The sequence below is a fragment of the Silene latifolia genome, chromosome Y (genome assembly GCF_048544455.1).
Source record: "Silene latifolia isolate original U9 population chromosome Y, ASM4854445v1, whole genome shotgun sequence".
Lineage (NCBI taxonomy): Eukaryota > Viridiplantae > Streptophyta > Magnoliopsida > Caryophyllales > Caryophyllaceae > Silene > Silene latifolia.
In genome coordinates this window covers 192,931,814-192,938,003 of record NC_133538.1, presented here as the reverse complement: position 1 = coordinate 192,938,003, position 6,190 = coordinate 192,931,814, and the positions used below count along the sequence as shown (strand labels likewise).

Sequence of the window (6,190 nt, the reverse complement as noted above, 5' to 3'; positions counted from 1 at the left end):
AATAGACGGAAATGGCAAATGGGACAGTTATTTAGAATATGAGGGAGTATAATATAAAAGATAGTCGTGTGAGTATGAATATAAAAATTTTATAAATATTAATAATATGTAACTAAATATACGAACAGAAAAAAACAAGTATTAGCATACATGCATAAAACAAACGTAAATTATCATATGGAATGGAGAAGAATAATATTTCTACAACTCCAGTATATGCCCGTAATACCATGGGGATGATCAATATGTATCAAGGTAATTTGTATAAAATCTTATGTCTCCCCAAGAGGCTCCTAAATACATAAAATCACAATAAAACTAATTGATGGGGCATATTCTGCACCCGCTGACCGAGTCAATATATTGAGCAAGGTCAAAGTCAAAAGACAAAAGTCAAACGAATTAGACAAAATTTAACCCTCGACGCAGTGACTGTCGGCTGTCACTGGGTCTCGGGCCGGGCAACTAACCAAAGGAGACATTACCGCGTACTCACATCCAAGTCCCCTCGGCATGGAGTCAACCAGGCCAGCCGGCCTGCCATGGGTCCCTCGGCCGAGGTTAGATCAGTCTTTCCACCTGCTCTGCCACTTGGCCACTACGTGACAAAAGGTGAAAGTCTATAAATACTCCTCAACCCTCATTGAGAAAACGATCCAATAATCCGCAATTCACCCTAATACTCACTATAAATCTGGTATAAAACTCCCTTATCTCTCTACAATATACTTTGCCAAGTAACACACAACTTAATCTCTTTAAGTTTACTGACTTGAGCGTCGGAGTGAGTTCGCTCGGTACCAAGCCGAGCCCTCAGTTTGTTCATTGTTTCAGGAGAGGCCGAAAGGAAGAGTCAAGCAAAGTCATCATTCTACGAGCTTACGTGGTAACAAATCCTGCTCCGGAATTACACCCGGAACACTAATCATTAAAAAATATAGAGATGATGACGTCATAAAATCTCAATAAAATCAATGATACAATAACGTAGAAATAAGAGACCTTGTGTAATTGAAGGTTGGACTTGAACACATGGTTCATATAAATACATATGCATGATGAAGAGTTTGGTATCTCATAGACTTCGGAAACTTTTAATAATAGTATTTCATGTCTAATATGATCCTTAAAAAATAATAGTATTTCATGTCCAATATGATCTTTAAAAAATAATAGTATTTCATGTCCAATATGATCTTTTAAACTTTTTATATCAAATAACTTTTCAATAGTTTATAATTAAGTACTAATATATTTATTTATTTTCAATATTTTATAACTTAAATAATTTACAAAACTTGAACCAATAATATCGCTCAAAAAGTTTCTCCTCTATCCACCTTTCATAGAATATGAGATAAAATTTTATCCCCCGTAGAATTCTATTTACTTTCCGTAGAAGAGTATATATAGTATAGTTGCACCATTTCTCTATTTCCATATTACGAAAAAGCTTATATAACAAAAAAAAATGTGTATAAATAATTCAATTTTAGAATTACTTACTCGGTTAGTCCATACATAAATAATATGTATATTGTTAATTGGTAGTATATATTTTGCATTTAGTTATTACCACCATATCTTCATAAGAATCATAGCAGCCACCTTTCACGATAATTTCTATTAATAATAGAATAAAGTCTCTTAAAAGACGGTTGCTTAGTAACTTTATTGAAAGACTCCAATTTGAGATAAAAATGATATTAAAAGTAATAAAATGGGTACACATTATTAGATACTACTCCTAATAAACATGGTTACAAAATATGATATAATAAGCACGATTGCTATAAATATGTCGCAAAAAAAGAGTAATTTTCAGTACTCACGAACAATAATAAATGGGTAACAAAAAATACATAAAAGAGTACGAAAAAGTGTCTTAATAAATTGCTGATGAGACCTTTTTTGTGTGAAAATGTATGATTTAGTTTAACAATAGGCCAATAGCTACTTCAAAACAAAAACGATGTTATGTCTTATGTGTATCCAAGGCTTTAAGACTATAGTCTCCTTCTCTCTTCTTGGTTCCGAGTATCTGGATAGTGAGTTATTTTTATTTATGAATAACGTACAAGGACAGTTTTATGACAATTGGAATTAAGAACCACCGACTACGGTGCAAATTGAATTTTGGATTTTTCAGTCTTTACGTGTGCTCATAAAAGTTACGATAAATACGGTTTCTTTTTTTGTCTCCACATACGATATGACCCGGCCAGCGGCCGGGCGTGAAATCTAGTATCTATTTATCTATCTATATTATTAAAGGAAGTTTTTTTCGAGCGATTACAGAATCTCCAAAAATTGTAAAACACCTCAAAAAAAAAATATTACAAAAAATAATTAAATAAGATGTTTCATTTAGCATGGTTATACACTTAATTAATGACTAGGACTAGGATTTAAATAAGAATTTGGATGGGAGTACATCTTTCGTAAACCACCTGTACTAGAAAGATAAGATCATGCATCCACCCATGTGTTAGTTCTCGGCTACAAGTCTACAATACGTCAAATACAAGTTTTATACAAGAAGTAAATTCAATTATACTCCGTATCATATTTCACTGTTCCATGGTATATATATGAGATCGTTTTATACAATAACCACTATATACGTGCTGATGATTCATGATGAGAATAAGCACCCTCCAACAACATAATAATAATGATAATAATAATAATAATAATAATTGTAATTATCATCATATGAATGTGTTCTTTTCTGTTTGATGCTTAGTTTTTGAATGATACAGACCAATGCTATGGTCATTACTCATTAGTCTTAGTTTCTTGCAGAAGTTTTTATCTTTTAAAGATCTAGATAGAAGTTGTATAGTGCATAATTTAATGTCTAATTTATTTTATTGAAACTGTAGGATACAAGGGCATTGGATTTAAGAAGACAAAAAAACAAGGTAAACCTTTTTATAACCCGCCTTCTTAATTTTGAGATTTTATAAACTTTCACTACTACAGAAATCATGAAGGACATCGGACTTCTAGACACATGGACATCGGATTATAGGCCGATGTAGAGTTCAGTCCCGTCCATATGGGGTGTAATGGACATGGGACTTTAAACCGATGTCCATTAATATATGCACATCGGATTTTTAAATATATCCGATGTCCATATGAGTAATGAACATCAGATTTTAACATTAATCCAATGTCCATATGTGTAATGTACATCAGATTTTTATAGAAAGCCCATGTCCTTTGAAGCTAGAATTACATCGAACTTTTATAAATCCGCTGTCCTTTATATTGTTTTTTTTTTTTAAATTTGAAAAGAGCAGGCCAATTCATATTGCATTACACCAATTTGAATGCCAAAACATTAATACAAAACATGCCAACTGCCATTCAACCAAAATGATCGATTTCAATTAATAAAAACCGATCCCAATCAACATACAACGCAACCGTCTCCGTCATCCGAATTCAACAACTAACGAACAACAACAACGGGCATAACAAATCCCGACCAACATAACATATGGTCTTGCAGATCATGTAATCAGTTTTTCAAAATGCAACTACCTAATACATTACTACGCTAGCTAGCTATCTACGGCTAGATATTGAGAAAATAGTTCGCCCACAAGTCCCGAACCTCATCTAATTCTTCTTGTGAATATGGCGTGGTGTCTTGAAAAACCTGTAATGCATATTAATGACAATGGGGCAGTCAGACATGGCCTCACAAGGGCAGCTTCATATAAGCTAATAATTAAGGGAAGAGGGTGCAACAGCTAGCTCATCGCCCACAATGCGTATAGGCAGCAGGTCAAAGTAGGATATTTGCTCCTCTGAATATGTTTTTGGTGCATTAACCATGAAATAAGTGACAACAAAAAAGAGTATTAAAATTCCGTCTGTGAGAAAAAAAATTCAAATGATAATAAAGGGTTAAAACAAAAAAACATTTGGGATGATAATCTTACTATATTGGATCTGGCGAGCCCCGACATGCAGCGGCAATTGCAAATACAATAACCACATCAACTGCCTGTACAAGACCATGTACAAGACCAAGATTAACAGTCACATTTAGTTCTGACCAAATCTATATTCAAAGATAAACATTATGCAAACCATAATACACTAAGTGCCAATATCCATATACTCTGTTTTAGTAAATGACGCACCACCTTCAAGCATAAAATGAAGTACTAAAATTATATAATTGCTAACTTACATATTGGCATATCCAGCATTGTTCGCCTTATCGATCCTTACAACATAGAGTGCACATGCCTGTCAGCCAACCTTGACCAGTGCAGAGATGCTGAATACAAAGATGTTGAATACTGCATTAACGCAAACGTCATCAGTATCATTGTATTCTATGAAGTATAAAATCTAGAACATTTTGTTAGGTACGATGTATGGTGGCACTAGAAAATAAAGTTAGATTTGACAAAAACATCTAAGTGTGTTTCTTACCTGACAACTTTGACTGTTTCTAACCCATATACATATTGAAGATGCCATTCACTTGCAGCTCCACTTGAAAGTCACCAATGCAACGAAGTAACCAATAAATTATTCAACAGCAATTCATGATACTAAACTAGTATAAAACAATTTGATATAAATAATACTCCTAATAGACATGAGTGTGAAGTAAACTTACCTAGTTCGTTGAATACTTGTATCATGTATGTCACGTTGTCAGTTACAAAAATGAAAGTTTTCCCTTTGCAAGTATGAATCTATATATATTCACTTGATTATTGAATCAAGTCTGGTTTATATGTCCCAAGTAGCACAATCAGTGGACCCTAAACTAATAGATATAATCCATAAACCATTTGATCATTTAAAAAGAGTACCTTGAAAATCGTGGAATTAGCCATCGTTTGTCAAATGATTGTATAGATACTACCTAATATTGGTAGTCTGAACATTTATATAGTTTTAGAGGTAAGAGAGCTCAAAAGCAATCAATTAAGGGATAGAATTCGTGAGTTTAGCCAAGACAAACAATCGGTCTCATATATACCTAAACAATGACTTTCACGCGTCTACCGATCTTGCTAGCCTAGCCAACAACAGAAGTTCACAGGCAACAATGGTCAAGCCCCTCCCGATATAACTAAGATCTCCACTACATACTCATTAAAACCAGGTGAAACAAGGGAAATTTATACCTTCCTCATCCAAACAATCACTTATGTAACTAATTCAACCCCCCACCAAACGGTTTAACAATGATATCTAATTGATATATACTTCCTATATAGAGGAATTAAAAGGCAAATGAATGCAAAGCCATCAACTTTCAGGCTTCCATCTACAGCTTTGAACATAAAAATGCATACACAACTATTTACCAAAACGCAAAGAATAAAGCACAAAATTTGGAAACCATTCAAGCGGATATAGGAGTCGTGTTGCTATTGCTCAAACTATAATGTTATATTATGTTATTGCCCAAAGTATAGAGTAAGACCGTCTTAGATGTTCACGAAATTCACACACTACCCTCGGACATTTACAGATCCAAAGTAGAACAAAAGACACAAATCAATTTCAGATCGCTAAAGAAATCAAAATTTTATAGCGTTTTCGATTTCTGGTTAATTTTAATTTAAATTTAATTTAATCCTGGTATAATTACTCACTTTCAATTCAAATACACAAATCAATTTCAGATGGCTAAATAAATCAAATTCAATACTCAAGTAAAGGAGGTGGTTACCACAAGAATAGCGCCTTGAAGTCGTCGAGTGGTAGTTATGCAATCAGAAGATCGTGCACCGAGTGGTGACGATATGTTGGTGCTGCGGTGTGCCTGGCGTTAGAGCGTAGGCGACGTTAGGGTTTTGGTAATCAGGTTGGTGAATTTTGTTAGTTTGAATGAGGGGTTGAGGTGAGGGGTTGCTGGGTTTTTACTTTAGTAGAGAGAAAGAGGACGGTTCATTATGAGGTGAGGGGTTGTTTGGGTTTGGGTTTGTCTAAAAAAAAGAATGATATGGAGTAAGTATAATAGATTGACTCAGTATGCTAGTGAAAATAATTTGGGGCGGGGGAATTGTTTTCATTTTGCGCCCAAATTGAGGATTATATGGACATGGGTTGTAATTTAATCCGATGTCCATTATAATGGACATGGGTTGAAAATAACAACCGATGTCCATATAATATAATTACATCAGACTTTTATAAAAATCCG

The 6,190-nt window shown here is 33.9% G+C and overlaps 1 long non-coding RNA gene across 1 annotated transcript; it reads right to left on the bottom strand.

The window, feature by feature from the left end:
* Window positions 1–3,371: 3,371 nt before the first annotated feature.
* LOC141626809 (uncharacterized) lies at window positions 3,372–5,939 on the bottom strand. The gene is made up of 4 exons (XR_012536398.1): window positions 5,717–5,939; window positions 4,459–4,521; window positions 4,211–4,322; window positions 3,372–4,021 (listed from the first exon to the last, which is right to left on the bottom strand). It is a non-coding gene; the product is annotated as an uncharacterized LOC141626809 (long non-coding RNA).
* Between the last annotated feature and the right edge of the window lie 251 nt (window positions 5,940–6,190).